Source organism: Gadus macrocephalus, chromosome 15 (assembly GCF_031168955.1).
Source record: "Gadus macrocephalus chromosome 15, ASM3116895v1".
Classification (NCBI taxonomy): Eukaryota; Metazoa; Chordata; class Actinopteri; order Gadiformes; family Gadidae; genus Gadus; species Gadus macrocephalus.
The window spans coordinates 9,286,519-9,305,997 of NC_082396.1; the positions used below are offsets into that span (position 1 = coordinate 9,286,519).

At 45.5% G+C, this 19,479-nt stretch overlaps 2 long non-coding RNA genes across 4 annotated transcripts in view; both read right to left on the bottom strand.

Moving 5' to 3' along the window:
• Positions 1 to 19,479, bottom strand: part of LOC132472793 (uncharacterized) — a 74,939-nt gene that overhangs the window by 44,879 nt on the left and 10,581 nt on the right. Inside the window, exon 3 of one of the 3 annotated variants that reach the window (XR_009529182.1) lies at positions 16,324 to 19,218. The exons of 1 other annotated variant lie outside the window; for it this stretch is intronic. This is a non-coding gene — a long non-coding RNA (uncharacterized LOC132472793). Of the gene's footprint in view, positions 1 to 16,323; positions 19,222 to 19,479 lie in introns of those variants that run through there. One more of the 3 variants, XR_009529181.1, reaches the window with a different exon arrangement.
• On the bottom strand, positions 4,957 to 7,253 carry LOC132473107 (uncharacterized). Its single transcript, XR_009529253.1, has 2 exons — positions 6,874 to 7,253; positions 4,957 to 6,842 (listed from the first exon to the last, which is right to left on the bottom strand). It is a non-coding gene; the product is annotated as an uncharacterized LOC132473107 (long non-coding RNA).

The following is a 19,479-nucleotide window of genomic DNA, read 5'->3' on the forward strand; positions in this document are numbered from 1 at the left end:
GCAAGAGGGAATCATACTCTTGAAGCTATATACGCTAAATATACATAAGGAGGAATGGAGGAAAGTTATATCTCAACATAAAAAAAATACACTTTAAAACCTTATATTCGTAACAAATTCTAAATGCTATGTAAGTATGCTATATCTCAAAGCTGCTATTTTTTAAACTACACTTTGTATTAAAAAGATATACAATGTTGTAATGATTATCACATGTGGCCCCTATTAACAGCATAAACATTCAAAAGAATAAGAATAACAACAGCATAATAAAGTCATACAGACAGTAACACACCAAGACTTTTTTTTATTGAATTACAAACATTCAGTCATTTAGTCTGACAGCTGTTTATCCCCAAATAAAAAGGGAACAGGGAGATGGCTGGCCAGTCGGACCAGTAAATGTTTCAGCAGTGAGATCACAATCGATGACAGAGGCCTCTTATGTCTTGATAATTTGGAAACATTGGTATGGCAAGCAGCAGGGACGTAAATAACCAATCACAGGCCTTCCCCTGGGTGGGATGACGGGCCACCCCGTGGGAGGGGGAGGGGGGGGGGGGCGGGGCAACCTTAACCTCATGTTAAGTCCTTTATCCTTCACACCCCCCCCCCCCCACCCCTCCACCACCAATTATTTAAAAACCATAGGCTGAGTTCAGCAGCCGAAAGCATCATCACCACTACCATCATTATTATCACCATCAACCAGTGGTGGCCGATACAGAGTGATGCACTAGGGAAGGAGGGACGGAGAGAGATAGGGAGAAAGAGAGAGAGGGAGAGACAGGGAGCGATATGGAGGGAAGGAATGACAGAGAGCGAGAGCAATAATAGAGCGAGAGAGAAGGAACGCAATAGAGAGAGTAGCAGGAAGGACAGAGGGCTAAGTAAATACGAGGCAACACAAAGAAAGAAAGAGAATGAAAGAGAAGGAGAGAGAAAGAAAGAGAGAGGAGAGAGAGAGAGAGAGAGAGAGAGAGAGAGAGAGAGAGAGAGAGAGAGAGAGAGAGAGAGAGAGAGAGAGAGAGAGAGAGAGAGAGAGAGAGAGAGAGAGAGAGAGAGAGAGAGAAGAATAACCTTACAGCGGGAGTGATGAAGCGCCTGGGAGCAGGCGGAGATAGAAGGCAGCCCGACAGTCACACAATCATTAAAGCCCCTGAATGGTTCTTATTATGGCATCTGAGGCCCAGCTGGCCCTGGATCCAGCAGGTCGACTGCAGTTCAGCCGAGGGTCTCGTGATCGCGGGGGGAGGGAGCGAGAGAGGGAGGGAGGGAGGGAGAGAGAGGGCCGGACTTGTCTCAAGCTGGAGGAGGAGAAGGAGGAGGAGGTGCAGAGGAGGGGAGGGGAGGGGAGCGTGGGGTCTCGACAGGGCAGGGGGATGACGGATGAGCTCAGGGGTGAATGCCAAAACCATAAATCGAAAATCGGCACTGACCTCCTCCCGAGCTCCTATAAAGTTTATTTACATTTGCACATTGCCTCCACCTTTAAAGCATCTATGTTTAGACGTCTCAAAGCGGCGTGAAGCGCCAATCTATCTTGCCCGGCGTGCCCCGACAGAGGATGCAGAGCCGGGGGGGGAACAGTTTATCCCCCTCTGACCTGACGGCCCTTCTCTCGTCCTCCACCGCTGATGCCACCGCTCAAAGGCTCTTTTCATTAATTGTGCGTTTGTGGAGGCAAAAATATATATATTTTCTATTTATATGCGAATTTTCGTAGCAGCCGGGGTGTCCGGCGAAGCCTTCTGAACTGCGGAAATGCTTGGGGCGAATGAGTGACTTTTAACTCTATTGCTGTTGCTTTGTTAGTACATGTTGTTTGGATATCTTTTCCAGCATTATCGCTCCAGTAAATGATTCACTGTCGGGTCATCTGCGTTCAATTAGAGACTGCTTTATACTAAGTTCTGAACACAGTGTTACTTTTACGAGATGTGATTTAGAAAACAAGCAATTCTGTTTTGTGACTTGTTATACCCCCCGAAAAAATAAGAACGACTTCCATTCACAATTCTGTTGGCGGCGGGTAGTCTTTTTTCACCACATCCTTTTACAACGATTTGTTGCACTAATTAGCTACAATTAACAGTAGCCTGCACGAGGGCAATTAACTGAATTACCCAGAACAGGAAGAAGGAAGAAAAACACAACACCAACAGCCAACCCTTTGATCGCATTTACAAAAACCCAAACCTTTTCTTCCTTTCTTCTATTTGTGTAAAAAAGAAGAAATGGGAGGTGTGTGTGTGGTGTGTGGGTGTGTGTGTGTGTGTGTGTGTGTGTGTGTGTGTGTGTGTGTGTGTGTGGTGTGTGTGTGTGTGTGTGTGTGGAGTGGTGGGGGGGAGGGGGGTGGATAAATAAATAACTAGAGGCAACCAACATCCTGCCGTTTCACTTTCCTGCAGTCCCCATGATGCACTGCTCTTTTCCCTTCTATTTTTTTTATGTGGGCGCCTGTTGAGAAACCTTGTTTGGACAGGCAGGGGGTGGAGCTGCCAAGGCTTACAAGTCTGTCACATAACACAGGCGCACACAGGGCAGCCCACGGGGGGGTCCTCACATCCGAGCGGGAGGGGAGGGGATTCTAGCACCTTAGCGGGAGTGAGCAAGAGAGAGGCGCTAGGTATTATTACACCCCATCAAGGAAACTCCAGCTGACAATAAACCCCTGAGTGCTTTACAGCAGACAGTGAGCCATGGAGGGGAGGGGGAGGGAGGGGGTGAGAGACATAGGGGGGGAGATAGAGAAAGAGGAATGGAGGGAGGGGAGGGGAGGGGAGGGGAGAGAGAGAGAGAGAGAGAGAGAGAGAGAGAGAGAGGAGAGAGAGAGAGAGAGAGAGAGAGGAAGGAGCGAGCGAAAGAGACAGAGAAGGAGCGAGCGAAAGAGACAGAGAGACAGAGAAGGGGGGGCAAATGGCAGAAGGCTATCCCTCAAACGGTCATAAAGCAGTCAGACTGCCATTGGGTTTGAGTATGATGGCAATGAAGTGTTCTGGAGATTTCTGCCTTTGAGTATTTCTTTTGAATTTCTTTATTATGTGTTTTCTAGAGCAAAGCTTAACTGGCAATGCTATTATAGCTTTTAAGGCCGATGGAAGTCCGGTTTTATTTAGCCATTGATAGTAAGAGGTGATTCTTATACATTTTCATTTTAGTTGAAAAAATACCAAGAAAAAAAGAGCGAGGATGATGTACGTCAACAAGTATTCAAAGCGAAATCAACCTATGAAAAAAACAACAAAACAGCACAACACCATTTCAATCCCAACCCAAATGGAAAATAATAGAACCAGCCAAACCCCAATAACAACGCAGTGTAGGCCCAGTGCCCATTCAACTACAACCCATTATTTTCAACACTGTCCTGTCACACACAAAAAAACCTCAGGGGACACACACACAACAACAAAAAGACAGAGAATCGCGTCTGAAATAATCACTGACAATTCTGTGGTGAAGACGGCACTACTACACGTCCCTGTGTGAGAGAAGAAACCCGGGGGAACATGCCTTAGTTATTACTGCAGGAAGGCAATCTGTCAGAGCCGGGCTGTTCTGGCATCGGCAATACCACTGGTGAGATCAGAGAGTCCGATTCTGCTTGCAATTACTGTTAAAGGACCTTGGATGCAGGCAGTCTGCTATCAATTATATCCCTGGCCCTAGACACTTGGAGCTGTCAAAGCCCTACTGTCTTCTGTTTTGTAACAGAGAGACCCTCAGAGAGAGAGGAGAGAGAGAGAGAGAGAGAGAGAGAGAGAGAGAGAGAGAGAGAGAGAGAGGAGAGAGAGAGAGAGAGAGCGAGAGAGAGAGAGAGAGAGAGAGAGAGAGAGGACCATTCCAGCTAAAGACATTAGAGGGAAGATAGTTTGTGTCATTTAGTGGGGCCATTATGGATTCACACACACACAGAGACTTCAGAGTATGTTTTTTCCTCTACCCCTCAGTTGAGCTTATTTTCGGGTGCGATTTTCCTCGGTTACTGTACGACAACAACGCCGTCTCCCCGCTCCTTCACTCTCCTCTTTTTTTTCCCATCTCCACCCTCTCCTTAGCCCGTGTCAAGAGAGTATAATGGTAAACAATAAAGAGATAAAGAGTAGGATAAGATAAACAATGTTGAGGCTGACAGATGTTACCCTGGGGTTTGCTTTGAGGCGCAGGCCGGCTATTCAAACTGCTTTACTTGATGCGTGCACTGCAGATTGTCCTGCTATGCTCACAGATACACAGATAGTGTGTGCATGCACACACACACACACACACACACACACACACACACACACACACACACACACACACACACACACACACACACACACACACTCAGACCCACATGTACATACACATCTGCATACACAAACACACACACACTGAGACCCACATATGTGGGCGGATATAAACACAAACACACACACACACACACACACACACACACACACACACTTGAGCGGACATGAACACAAAAACACACACACAGAGGCATACACACCACACACACACAATCAGGTAGTGGCCAAATAATCTGGTGTGCGTAGTACCCCTCATGCTTCTGAGTCTCCAATTACAAACTCACCCCATTACGACCTGATCGTTTCATTACGCGAGATAATGCAATAAAGGAAAAGAAAATGTTTTCCTTCCCTCCGCACTCCCCTCTCGGTTAAACCGTCGTAAAACATTATGATGAGGCGGTTTATCAACAAGTTAATGTGGCTTAATTGAAACGTGCACAGGCCTCGGCGAGCGGAGAGTTTGTGATTGCGGTGCCTCCCGCGCTGCCCTGGCGGTGGGATGAAGGATATAAGGGGGAGAGATTAATCATGTTCTCTACTGGATGACAGCGCCTTGGCCCGCTCTGCCTTAAACTGTCCCCCAGGGCAGTGCCCTGGATCATCCTGGGCTAGGGCTCTGGCACCCAACCATAGCAGCCCCCCCCCCCATACACACACACACACACACACACACACACACACACACACACACACACACACACACACACACACACACACACACACACACACACACACACACACACACACACACACACACACACACACACATATGTACATGCACACATACACAAACACAAGTTCATGCACACATGTGAACGTGAACAACCCCACACACACATGTGCACAACATGTGCACATGTGTATGCACCCACACATACACCTCCACACACAAACACACAAACAAATGTGTGCATGCACTCACAAACAACACACACATAGACACACTCACAGACAAACACACACACACACACAATCCACTGCCAAGTTCCAGGACTTTATCGCTGAAAATTAAATTCTTATGGTAAGCAAATGTGCAATAAAGCAATACTGCAGTTGCCTGAAACTGTCAGAGAAGGTCTCTGTGTGTTTGCGTGTGAGTGTGATCGGTGAGTGTGTGTGTGCGTCTGTGTGTGTGTGTATGTGTGTGTGTATGTGCATGTGTGTCTATGATTAAAGAGGCAAGACTTGGGAGTTCAGGGGCTAAGTTCGTCTAAGCTTCACAAGGTCAACCACCGTCTTTGGTGGTAGTATTATCTGCTAACGTGGAAAGGCTGTAGGCTGCAGGTATGTCCTTGAAATTAAAATCGTTTTTGGATGACCAAGGCTTATTTTGTATTTACATCTCATCAAATAAAACACTCCTTATTAGCATGGGTGTGTTATAATTGCCAACTGAAAACTTTGGACGAACAAAACATTCTGATAAATAAGCAATTTGAAATTGTCAAATGTGTAAATGTTGAGTTTATGTTTACTAACATAACTCGATAAGTTGATTAAATGATTACGCCTCAAATGAAACGTAGCAAGATGCTAAACCGTTTAACAGCTTCACTGTTAATGCCTTTCTGAGAAGCAGGAAATCACAATGGATATGGATGAACAAAGACGGATGCGCCCCACCTTACCTTTTGTACGGCATAATTCTCAAAGCTGCACTCATCCAGCGCAGAACAACTTCATATATTTGAACTAAAGTATGAGGTGAAATAAGCTGAATCGAGATTTTTCTACCCATTATTCCTAAATATCATTTTGCAATTTCTTTCTAAAATCCCTCGAAAAGTCCCACAATCGAGGTTGTCAAAACCTTGATGGCTTGGCTCCCATCAGGCCTAGTAACCCATTTAAAAAACGACAAAATAAAAACATTGCCACCGCCGTCTTAGAACAGCTGAATAAACTCCCTTCCATACCCTATTTGGATACATCAAAAGAGTTTGTTTTCACCAGGAAATGGAAGTTTAGACTTAAAGACACTGGTGTTCTTTATCTATCTGTTCTTCAATGGGTTCAGTGAAGCTCGGAGAAGGTGCTTAGAACTTTCTAGAGACTCTCTGCTTGTGTCAGGGCTGTTGGTGAAGGGGGGGTGAGTTCGCTCCTCCATCAGAACCTATTGTGTAGGGGTTTTACAGCTTAAACCCGTTGCCCCTAAACACTGGTGACCCCCTTTTCCCTTCCTTAGAAGACTCAGAAGCCATCCCCCCACCACCCCCTTTTACAACATCAAACTATGGATTATCTTTAGATTTCTTTTAAGGTGAATGGAGCCCTAAATCCACAGCTGTTGGGGTTTGACTGACAAAAAGAAGCTGAGTAAAAAAATGGTGACTTAACAGGGGACTGTTAAGCCACCATTTGAATGAGGGCAGGGTTACCTCTGCTGTCAGAACCGTTTTGCTCCCACATGCTAATTAGGAATATCTTCTACAACTCAGCCCCCAAAAACCCAGCCAACCAGCTACCACTTTTAACCCTCCTTCCTCTCCCGTTCTTCCCTTCAGTTATCACATCCACACCCAGCCAACTCCCCCCCCCCCCCTATCCTCTCACTCCTCACCCCCACACAGACCTGTCCTCCCTTGCTCGAGGTTTGTCCTTCTCAAGGGGGGAGAGAGAGTGAAAAGGTACCGCAAGATCAAATAAAAACAACGCTCATTAGCATGCTAATCCACATCAGTCGCTCCGATCTCAAGGGTGTGTTATTTCTCACCTCTTCGAGGTCCAATCAGACATAACGAAAGGCGTTGATAAGGCATAACCGGGGCCTTGATTGCGTTTGCACATTTGACGTTACCCTCGATTTAAAATCTGACGCGACCGACGACAGCCTACAAAGCATCACGTGCGAGAAGGGTTGACCGTGTCGAATCACAGGCATGTTAACTCCTGGTGGATATAAATTATGATGATATGTGTCAGAGATCGGGGCTAGTTATTGGTCATTAAAAGGAGCACCAGGCGCGTCGTTAGACCTGGGCATTCGGGGCTATAGCCCCGGATCTTTTGGGATCAGCCCCGGATCTCTGCCGTAAAAAATAAATAATAATAATGTACATATATATATATATATATATATATATATATATATATATATATATATATATATATATATATATATATATAGCTGCTTTCATACACGTAAGTACTGGCTGCTCTTCTGAATATATGCTGCATCGTTGCAGCAACATTGAAGACGATCGCGTTGACTTCTGCGGTCTGTTCTGCCTCCATGCTGTCTGCGTCAAACCAAAACAAACCTGAGTGACAGCGGCCGCACTTATCCCGCCTTCTGCAAATGTACGTAATATCCCTCCCCTTGCAATGCCGGCGCTGGCACTGGCCGCGTGAGCAAGATGTTATTCAAACAAAAATACATCAATCATTGTTTTATTCTTTAATTACACAATTTCTTTCATTCTTATAAATAAAAAAATATAAATACATATATAAATCTAGCCAACTTGTCAATCAAAATTAGTCTTGTCTTGTCTCTCTAGTGGTTGTTCATTCTAAAACACTACAATCTTTTGAGAAGCAAATGGTTGCAGCCTCTATAGGCTTACTGTGACGCTGATGTGAGTACTGTATGCATGCAATACTACTACTCATAGTAATAATCAGAGAGGGTTGAGAAACAGTGGGTTGACAATCCATTCTGGTACCTCATTTTGAAAATCCCCTAAAAAGAAACTTCACATAGGACTGTCTTTCAATTTTTAATACATTGCTTTGGAGGTTTTCAATCTAACATCCCACTGGTTTGATTTTACCTAAGAGAAAAATGTTTATTTTTTAAAGCATCCAAAGCAGCCATAATAATGAGATTGTGAGACAATGAGAATGAAGCGGCAACAGTGTGACTGTACAGAGTGAGAGAGATGGCTTCAATGGATGACCAGGGATTGGTGGTGGCGTTACCCAGGAAGGGCGGCTGTAGTTAACTGCAAGCAACAGAACATGAATAGTGAAGTGGAGGAAGGAGTCGAAATGAGACTTCATTAACAGATTCATGTACAGCTCAGATTTATATGGAGATAAGCTTCTTAAACAACTTGCATACAGCATAAGCAAGTAACAGAAACAGATTATTTTTTCATTATTTAAATCTACATCCTGGTTACACGTCGCGCGATAGCGCATATCATTTCATGCAAGCGAGTGTTTACTTCCTGGTTACAGGTCGCGCGATAGCACATATCATCTCATGCGATCTTAAAGAGAACTTGACGTGAACAGTTTAGGAATGCATATTCCGGGAAAACATTAGAACTCTGAAATGCTGACTAAATATAAAGCATGTTTTTATCTGTAACATTAAACCTACACTGAAAATAAGTAATAACTTAAAAATGAAACATAAAAGCAGACCACTACTTACTTGCCGTTGCCTGGCTGGGGGAGAAAGGTCCGTCGGAGCAGCGATGGGTTCTTGACATCGGGTAGGTGCACGCAGGCTATATAGGCTATTCTAATGTCTTATTTTTGCCCTGGCGCTCGGCATAGGCGACCTATGTGTTGGGGGCGCCCTTAATTCATTAATCGATACATTAATTAATTAATTAATTAATTAATTAATTAATTAAGATACCGTAGCACGCAGGAGTCAGGACGGTGCTCCCCCCGGGCTAAAGCCCCGGATGTTTTCAATTGCTAACGACGCGCCTGAGGAGCACTATGGCTAGAGAGATGGGTCCAATAAACCCAAGATAAGATTTATTTGCAGACCCAGCCTCCGATGGGACTCTTTATTGACAGAGAAGGCCTTGTTTCAGTGGTGAAGGCTGTGACTACATCCACGTATGTACTCCCTATAAATCCTATGAAAAACAGATTTTCTGGCACAGCCATTCACGGAAAAATGTCGTCGGAGACAAGGCTTAAAAAACAATCCATTACTATTTTATTGCATCGACTGATATTTTCGTTTCGAATTGAATTATGAAGTAATACACAACCATGTAAAATATATAACATTGTAAAACTATTTAAATAAATCACATAAAGCAATTAAAACATGTATGTAATACACATTTTTCATGTATGGGAATTTGACAAAGTCACTAACCCAAAACCTTTTTCAAATCCAAGATCTGATAGGTTAATACTATAAAATCTAAATCTGATTCGTACCATTCGATGCTATCCAAACCAAAACTCTCAAAAGTAACAAAAACTGTAAGTCCTAATTCACCCGGACCCATTACAGAGACGGCAGATAGGATAGGACACATAATGAATTCAGTCTGCCAGTGAGAATAACGTTGGAGAAACTCCTCCTGTTTCTTGAGGAAAAGGGAGGGCGACCGTGGCTTCAGAGATCATAGAACATGGCCGCCGTGGCCGACCGTGTTCTCATCAATCACACTCCAAATGGCTTCCCTGACACTTCCCCCCCTGCCCCTCTCTACTCCCTTTCCAGCCTTCCTTATGTGGCCACCATCTTGAAAATAGCAATGTCGTCGTGGTGGTAGTTGTGGGCGGAAAATGGATGAGGAGTGTGCTTTTAAGAAAAGAAAAAAAAGTGGGGGCTGTTGGTTAGGTTGGGAGGAGGCGAGTGAGTAGGGCTGTGAAATCACTGCCAAATGTTCTCTCCACAATAGAAGCCCCCGATCACATCATCTGGCGAGGTGGGCTGTCGACGGGGGCCAGGTGCGCGCCAGCAGTGACTGAGTGGAGTTCTCTTGTCGGATTTCTTTCGGGGATGTACGTTTTAAATCTCCGACGCCCCGCTCTCCCCTCTTCCTAACCTCTCCCCCTTCTCGCTAACACTAACTCCTATCTCCTACAGCAGTCAACCCCCCCCCCCCCCCCTCCCGTCGTCGTCGTCCATCTCCCTCACCCCCGCCCCTCACCTCTGGTCTCCTCCCTTTGAGGTCCCGGCGCGGATTTACAACAACTGTCAAAGTCGGGGATGACAGATAAATTAATCTTCTCTTCATGAGTTTACGTCCCGGGCATCTGGGCGGCTGCTCTGGCTTCTAACAAGCGGCGGGTCTTGGCTGCGGCCAATGCCTTCCCCCGAGCTGATGTTTTCATGGCCGGCGGAGATGAATTGCCCTGCCATGAGAATCTATTTATACATCTAGTTAGCGGGCGGGGCACTGGATCCAGGACAGCAGGATTTCACGGGGTTAGGGTCCCCTTGAAGCATCTGTTAAAAGCTGGCCCCGTCACGCGGAACACATCAGCGCAACGACTCCGGGATTCTGTTTGTACATTTTCCCCACTGTTTCTCCACGGTCTCCGGGTCGTCTCTGTAGGTAGGAGTACAGTGTGTCTTTTGCAGATGTGTTTTATAAATTTTTTGCCGTCTGTATGTATTTTTCTACGGAAAAGTTTCAAAGGGAGCGGTGAGTACTTCTTTATTGTGGCTCCATTAGAGGAAACACACTGGTTCACTCCAGCCATGTAGACTTCTCTTACATTTCCATTCATCATCCTTAAGTCGTACAATGCTGCGACGGTTGGAAAGCGCCCCCTGTGCGCCGACGCCCCCATTATCCAAGTCAAACAAACACAGGGGCTACAGATGCCCTCGGTCTCACAGCAACTAAATGAGGCTTAACGGACAGACAGGTATATTTTGACAAGACATGGAAGGCCATCCATTCGTTGGCTTGAAGCGTAAAGTGCCGTGAACTAAAAGCACAAGGTCTCAAAGGGTTTTTAGAAAGAAGCAAAACAGAACCGACTCTGTGTTGCGGTTTGAATCTGCGTCTCCGTGTCGGTAAGTTGAATTAAACTTTCGCCCTATTTTTTCTACCAACTTAGAGGAAAGAAAACTAGAATGGAGAACTTGCAGGACCGGTTCTTGACCTTCTCTTGGACCTCTACGCTTCTGTAAAAAAAAAAAGAAAACGCCAGGAGTAAAACAACCGAAATATAAACTGCACTGGTGAAGCGAGTAGGACCCTGAAAATGCTGATAAAAACCCTCTCATCTTTCCATCTCTCCCTCCCATCCCTCTTTCTCTCTGTCTGTCTATCTATCTCTCCCCCTCTCTGCAATTCATCTTAAAATGGATTGCTCTGTCACCTGGACTAACACTTCACTGAGAGCAGCCATCAATACTTTTCGTCAAAAACTGCACACTGTGCCAGACGTGTCATCAATCACCATTTGCATAAAACAAAGAGCTTTCTATACGACTGCCAGTCAGGGGGCAGTGGCGGACGGCTTGCAGGGCTGTCGGGAGATAAAGGAACCCGCCCTTACATTGGTCCGCAGAGACTCAGGCTGAACAAGTCAGTACTCCATGTGTTGTCAATCTCCACCCGATCGCTATTGGATGGCAACGAGTGAGCAATAAATCAATGCACAGGGAGTTATATGATCCAAATCCAGAAGACATGTGCAGAGGATTTAGCTTTGAATAGATGCTGTAAAATACAAAACGGCCAACTGAATGTTTAATGTTTTTAAAAGGAGTGGACGCTGCTCAAAAGGTCATGATATGAAAAGGTGTTCAAGGTTTGAGCGCTAAAACAAATATCGACAACATCCACACATCTATGGAACACACCGATACCCGCGTTCGACCAGCGGTGAACCTGACGACCAGGGGTCGAAGGGTTCTCTGGGGGCCATGGCCGGTAGCCCGGGCCCTTGAACCAGCGAAGAAGAATGACATCTTCTCCCACATCTGCAACACTCATCTATTGTGCGCAGACTAGATTTGTCTTCGCTTGACGTTAAACGCTGCTGGCCCAAGAAGTATGTTTCGCCTGAGATATTTGACATCTGAAGGAGAGCAACATTTCAAACCGTTTATACTAAAATGGGATATGGTAATGTTTCTTACTATGGTTGGCAATCCCTTATCCATCTTCCAAACAAATAGTCCTAGGCCTGTTAAACATTCAGTAATAACTTATTTAACCTTATTTAGCCACTGCAACCCAATAACTAAAAATGTTTTATTTGTATGTTACCGAAATAACCTTCATATGTGACAACATGCATGTTGGAACACAAACATTTCTCCTACCTGTGCTCCATTTCTCTCTGTCTCACACATGCACACAAAAATAATTCAATTTGGAAACCATCATTGGCAGCGCAGAAGAGGACAGGAAATTCATATTGCTGTAATGCTCAGATTATCAATCATTCTGACATTTTATTGGCTTTATCACCATACATACCATTAAAATGATGTCTGGCCCAGATTGTCACGGGGCCGGGGGGGGGGGCGGAGAGCCAACATTAAACAGACCAGGATTAAAATGCAGAATCCACAACAACCTTCCCCTCTCCGCCTGGTGAAATTACCCAGGACCACGGCCCGCAGAGGAGACTTTTTTTTCTGTCAACGTGCTGTCAAGAGCAGACACCGCGTCAACGAGGCAGAGCCAGGCTGACGAGTAGATAGACGGATAGATAGATAGTGTCACACTCGGGAAATGCAGAGGGATCCCTCCCTTTATCGCCGCTGTCGCTCTAGTCAGTCGATGCAGTGAAAGAGTGATAACAAATGAGTAGGGAGAGGGGAGGAGGAGATATCTATTCATCTCTCGTCTCGCTCCTAATCAGACATCATTGGCGAGCGTTTTAGCACCAGTGTTGATACGCGACGGGCCGTCTGTTCCTTGAGGAACCATTCGTACCAAACACTTCCGTCATTAAAGGCCATTCCAGCTAATATTCATATTTCAGAACAGACTGACAGTAAAAAAATAAAGTGAAGGACTGATAATGGACATTGAAATGTAGCTGCCAAGCTGGTAAATTAAACGGTAAAGCAGTAGAAATGTGTTACTTCTCTCAGTGCTGTACACGAGAAGCACCCGAAGCCACCGAAGTCACCGGTTATGGACAAGATGGCCGCTCTCTGCACAGCCAAAATAGTTTGTTCCATTTTTGGCTTTGTTCTTTCATTGTGTGTTTGTTTTTTTGTTTCTTTCTTTCTTCTTGTACAACTAACCAAAGTTGTTTCTTTCCCTGGTCGGTTTAAGAAAGTTCAAAAATGAATAAGCCAGAAATGTCACGCATATGGGCACCATTTTAGCTCATAAAAAATGTATTGATCGAGTTCTAAGATGAACTAGCGGGGTCGACCATAGGGTCATACTCCACTGCTAATTGTTTGAACAGAAGGGCCATACAGACAAAGACAGAAATAGTTTGAAGAGTGGTGTGGCTCACTGTCGTCCGGCCCATTCTCAGAACAATCAATGCTCAGTGCGGATCCGACTCAATCCCGAGTCTAAATCATCTCGCAGCCGGAATGGCTCTTGACATTGAAGCCGCAGTATCCCTGTGATATTTTTAGTGCTTTCCATCCGCAATGCCAAACATTGCCGCGTTTTTTTTTATGGCCGCATTCTTACAATACACTCCGTTCACAAAATATTAGCTGTGACAGCCCCCCGGCCCAACTGAAAGGATAATGGCATCATCATTCCTTTGTGAAGTGTTTTACAGTTCACCCAGTAGTATAAAAATACTTTTTACTATGAGTGAGACGCACTGTGTGCAAAAGCAGCTGAACAAACTAAGCGCTGTTAGTTGTCTACACCAAGCCTCTTTGTTATCCATTCTTCCCAAAGCTGAGGCTTAATATAATATTTAAGCCATATAAAGTATAAACCAAGGGGAAGATTATGTTAATTACACATACTAGTATGCCTGCCTACTAAGAAGTCACTGGAAACTCTTCAATCTTTCCATTGAGGAATTCAGTTACAAACTGTAACATATTTTGAATGATACTGTTTATGGGAGGAATATAATTCATTGTAGAACTGATGGAAAAATGTATTTGGTCTTCAACATGATCTCTGGGATCTAAAAACAACTGTAGGATGTAAGAAGAGGGGCGATTCAACATGGAGAAGACGCAGATCCCAAGGCTCGACACGAGCTCTCCTATCAGTGCTATGACCCCATTACGAAGGAACCACAGTCTGATCCCTGCCCTGCCTACCACACGGTATCCACACAGCCTCGCCCAGCCTCGCCCAGCCTCGCCCAGACTCAGACACTTCATACCTCACCGACACGTGAGTTGGCACTCGGGTCAAATGTTAGGAACACTTCATCATATTGTGTGCTTCTCGGGGAACCAGGGCTCCGGTGAGCTAAGGTTTTCTGATCATTCGCTAAACCCCCATGTTCCCTAATGAAGTGTTGCGGTGGGAACGCAAACAAATTCAATCTCATGTGGACTCACGTGAAGCAGAGATACTAAGATTACAGAGATTACAGAACTTTGAGGTCGGTAAAGAGACGGCACGAGGCAAACTCTGGTTCTCTCATTATAACCCCCACCACCCCCCTCTAGTAGAGGAGAAGGAATACAATGGTATTACAACATTGTTTTGTTTCCCTTGTAAAGAGAAACAGAGTGGTGAGAATAAAAATACACACAATATCATTAAAGCTATTAATGTTAAACTCCCAGTTGTGTCCCGTCTTATGAGACTGTACAGTAGAAAGGCAAAGTAGGCAATCCAATGCCATCAGGCAGAATGAGAGATAGATGGAAAAACAGAAAAAACAGAGGGACGATAGGTCAAATCATCCTTCGCTCTACCCCTCTTCCAATTATTCAAGAAGGAGAGGGGGGCATAAAGAGATATTCAGATATTCACATTTTTGTATCTGAAAAGCATTAAACCCTGAAGACACAAAATGAAGGGCGGCTTCAATGTGGACAGAGAATCAAAACTGACAAGATGTTAAACTCATTTCACAACACAGACTGCCTGAATAATTGCCAAGCCGAAAATTGGATGTCCTCTTCTCGGATTATGAAAGAGCTTTATTGCTCAAAGGAAACAAAATTACATTTTTTTCAATGTGATTGTCCTCACACGTTTCCTCTCACAAAATTAGCCAGCCCCGATAGAATATCCAAATCTCTAAAGCAACATTCAACTGGCACCAATCAACAAAAAACAATGGAAAAATGGCAAATACGGTAAGGCTCAAAGAAGTCAATCTCCAGTCAATCACTGTCTGGAAAATCCCCTCAATCCCCCTTGATGATGTCGGTCCAACACTCCGCTGAATATATCCATCATTCCAGAGGTTATCACTAGGTCACTGATTCCAACATGAAACCCTTTCAGACGCATGTCAAGTGAGTGTTTCATAGAAAGACACATTGAAACTCACTCACTTTGGAATTTCCAAATCAAAAGCGCATTATAAATCAAATTAATATTATTATTATTATTATTAACTCTTCTGTTGGACATTTTATCTTAAAAAAAAAATTGTCCTGACTTATATGATATATTATAACAGCTACATACCAAATGGCAATCGGAAATTTGTAAATTTGTATGTGTGTGTCTAAGTATAAAGAGACACACAGGTGTGTATAGATGTAGCATGTATACGCATCCCTACCAAAAGAAAAAGTGTCCCCTGTTGGCCAGATCTCCTCTCCAAGTCCAACAAATGATCCACCTGCACACAGTTCTACCGGTACTTGCATCACCTCCTCCACCCCCACCAGCACCAACTCCACCACCTCCTCCACCAACCCCCTCGAGACAGCTGATCGCGCAAGCCCTTTCCCCGCTTCCGGATATTCGTTTCAACGTCTGGGGCACCTGGAGCGTCCTCCACTGGCTCAGCGACTTCAAAAACACATCTCATGAAATAATCACGCGGCCTGTCTGACACGTGTCCCCCGACCCTGGTGGCATGCCCGCACCAAAGGCCCGCATTGATTTTCTGTAGCGCGGCGGCGGATTAGCCCTCTGCAGGGATCAGCTGCCTGAGCCTGGCCCCAGGGTGCGCGCTCAAACTAATAATTAATTTAAAACAGGAGCCGGGTTCCCGTCGGAGGACACGTACACGGGGCTCCCCGGCCGCGTGTTCCTAGCATGGGCTAACCCGTGGGGCTGGTGGTGGTGCTGGGGGGTGGTGCTGGTGGTAGAGGAGTGGGTGAAGGACCGGGCGTCTGGTGGAGGCATACTGGGTAGTGTGTGTCTGTGTGTGTCTGGTGGAGGTAGACTGGGTAGTGTGTGTGTGTGTGTCTGGTGGTGGTATACTGGTGGAGGTATACTGGGTAGTGTGTGTGTGTGTGTGTGTGTGTGTGTGTGTGTGTGTGTGTGTGTGTGTGTGTGTGTGTGTGTGTGTGTGTGTGTGTGTGTGTGTGTGTGTGTGTGTGTGTGTGTGTGTGTGTGTGTCTTTAGATTCACATGTTATTTATGACAATAACTCCAGGAACCTTAGGATGAAATGTAATTTTTTAATGTTTGTTGAAATAACATTACATTTGAACTGAACTTAACAGAAGAGTTAGGTCTCTATTGTGTGAGAAACCTCTCAAAGCAGTTAAGGAAGATGAGGGCATCTCCGGAATACACAAAAAAGCAATCCACTCTCAGGGTTTGTGACTTGTCTTGTGGCCAATATGGAGTAATGAGCACAAAAACACAATAAATAAAAATAACTGACGAAGAGAAACTGTCTCCAGCCATTGAGAGAAAAGAGGTTGTGAAAGTGTTTTCCAGCCATGATGCCACTATGACAACTAACCCCATCGCAGCAGTGCTTTACAAGCAAGCAAAGTTAGCATTGAGCCAGCGCCTGGCTGTAAAAGAAGACAGTCACAGACGGAGTTCACAAATAACGCGCCCATTCATCCCCTCCGACGCTCACGGCGAACACGTGTACCGTGACAGCACGCGGTACTGGGCTCTCCCAGCGTGTCTGTGTGAACTTATACGTGACACGCTATTCGCCACGCGTGTGTGTGCGAGCACAACGCCGCCCTTTGTTGGGCGCGCCTCTCCCCCAGAATCGAAGCGGGGTCGAGGGGGTCACGGAGATATGAAGCGGCCGCTGAACAAAGCGGCCATATTGGTTCTGGTCGGGCCATGTGAAGGCCACGAGACTGAGGTTCGTCTGTCTGCAGCGACGGGAACCGTGAAAGGGAACCTCTTTCCACCGATTTCACTGTCTGTTTGAGGCGACGTCCTAATCTGCAAAGCAGACAGGCTTTTAGCGGAATAGCATCGAGACATGCCGTGAGATATGTGCAAAATAACATCAAAGCTGAGCTACCAGTGGGTGTGTGTGTGTGTGTGTGTGTGTGTGTGTGTGTGTGTGTGTGTGTGTGTGTGTGTGTGTGGCGGCGGGGGGGGGGGGGGGTGCTTGTCTGGCTGCTGGATATAGGGGTCGGCGGCTGTCTGAGGCTCCTGCCATGCAGAACGCTGTACTGAGAGGTCAAAACGGAGGGGTAGCGACTTCACCACCTTGCAAACATAGCTCGAAGCTAAGAACATAAATAACCATGAGCCCGGCGTCCAGTCTTAGCCACGGTTATGGGAATATAATGAGTAGTCGATCCCTACTAAAGGAATAGTATAACATAAGCTGAAGCTATAATAGCAACAATATTATGCCATTATCAATCACATCATTCTAAATCAACAGAGGTTAATAACTAGGGATAACCCCTTATGCCTCTATAAACATAAATTCTAGTGAGTATGAGCTTCACAAGAATATTGTTGAATAGATCAATGTTGCAGGACACCGCAAACACCCCATGGCAATTGGAGAATTATGACACAAACAAAACTGTTTAGTGCTACAATGACAAAAAAGGATATACATCCAGGGCATCAAACTTATCTGATATGTGGAGCACCAACATATTATTGCACGGTAGTGAACTAAACACGGGCTAAAAGATCGTGGCTTTGTGGAATCAAATAATGCAATAAGGTATCCGTGAAAAAAAAAAAACGACAACAAAAACGAAGCATTCCACTTAAGTTTCTAAAGTCCCTCCCCCTCCTTCACCTGCCTGTCAATAAGTGTTTCTCCGGCCGAACAACACAGAGAGATTCCACCAGCTCCCAGACTTTTATCTGATTGACACTCAAACGGCCTTCAGATCCCCAGTCTGGCGGCCCTGTTGGGCCTGCCTGCCTGTCTGCCTGCTCTGCCTGTACACGCACACTTCATCCCTGGGAGGTTTCTCCCCTCCCTCCCCCCCCTCCTCCTCCGTTCCTATTTCCCTTTGCCTTTCCTTTATCTCTCCTTCTTCTTCTTCCTCTTCCTCCTCCTCCTTCATCCCCTCCTCTTCCTCCACCACTCGGCGTTTTGATGCCTCTGAGTGCAGACGTGTTCTGAGGGTCTGAAGGACCCCAGGGCCCCCAGCGCTAGACAGAGGAGCGGGTGGTGGTGGGGGTCCGTGAAGAAAGTCTCTGTCGATGCCCCCGGTGCCAAAGGAAAAATAAATAAAATAAGTAGAAAAAACGCTCGCACCACTGCCACTGGGAGATCATGCTCTTAAACAGCTCCAAACGTCTGGACAGACAGACGAGATCAGAGGACTGTTTGGTGTGCTCACACAGCCCCGGTTGCTAGTTTGCTGGTACAGCTACAAGCGATACAAAAGGAACAACAGCAGTAATAGGCAGCCCTGTGCTAATGGTCAGGCAATATGCTCCGAGGCAGAATAGATAGGAGCGGGCAATGCGCAGTATGCAGCTAATGGTGCAAAAGTAAAAGGGATTTGGCTACTAGTTTTCCAGACATGTCAGCAACACGGACATAAAACATGCCGTCACTGTTTCTTATCGGAGCGTATTCCTGAGCGGGGGAACGGGGGAATAAGGCAACAGACTGCAGATGTCTTGCAGTCTCTTTCTCTGAGAACATATTTCTTTGGTGATGGATGTCATGTGTAACTCCTCATATGTTGAAAAAGAAAAACAAAGGAAAAAACGTTCAGAACTCGCCGTTGATGCTTGAGGGTCATCTCCGTGTTTTATTCAACGTATTACTTCATGCTTTGCACAAAATAATATTGATATGATATTAAATAAAATGGTAAACTTTTTTTACGAAATTAGGGAGAGAAGAGGGAATTATATAGGGATAGGAAAGGATGCTTTGGTCCGTAACTCTTTCCCGCTGACCAATGACGCAGTGGGAATGGTGGCTGCTGGGAAAGGACAAAATGAGGGTTAGATTTGTATTTTTTTCAAGCCGTGAAAGATGTGCGCTGAAGTTGATCTGAAATGAAAACAGGAAATGGCTTACAGCTGTGCGGAGAATGTGCCACAGCTGTCCGCGACGACAGATACCATAAGCGCACATCTACATCGGCATGGCAACAAAGAGTATAAATAAAATAGGAATCGCCCGCAAAAGGTCGGGCTGGAGCCTCGTACGTCAACACAAGCAAATGAGAGCGTCCACA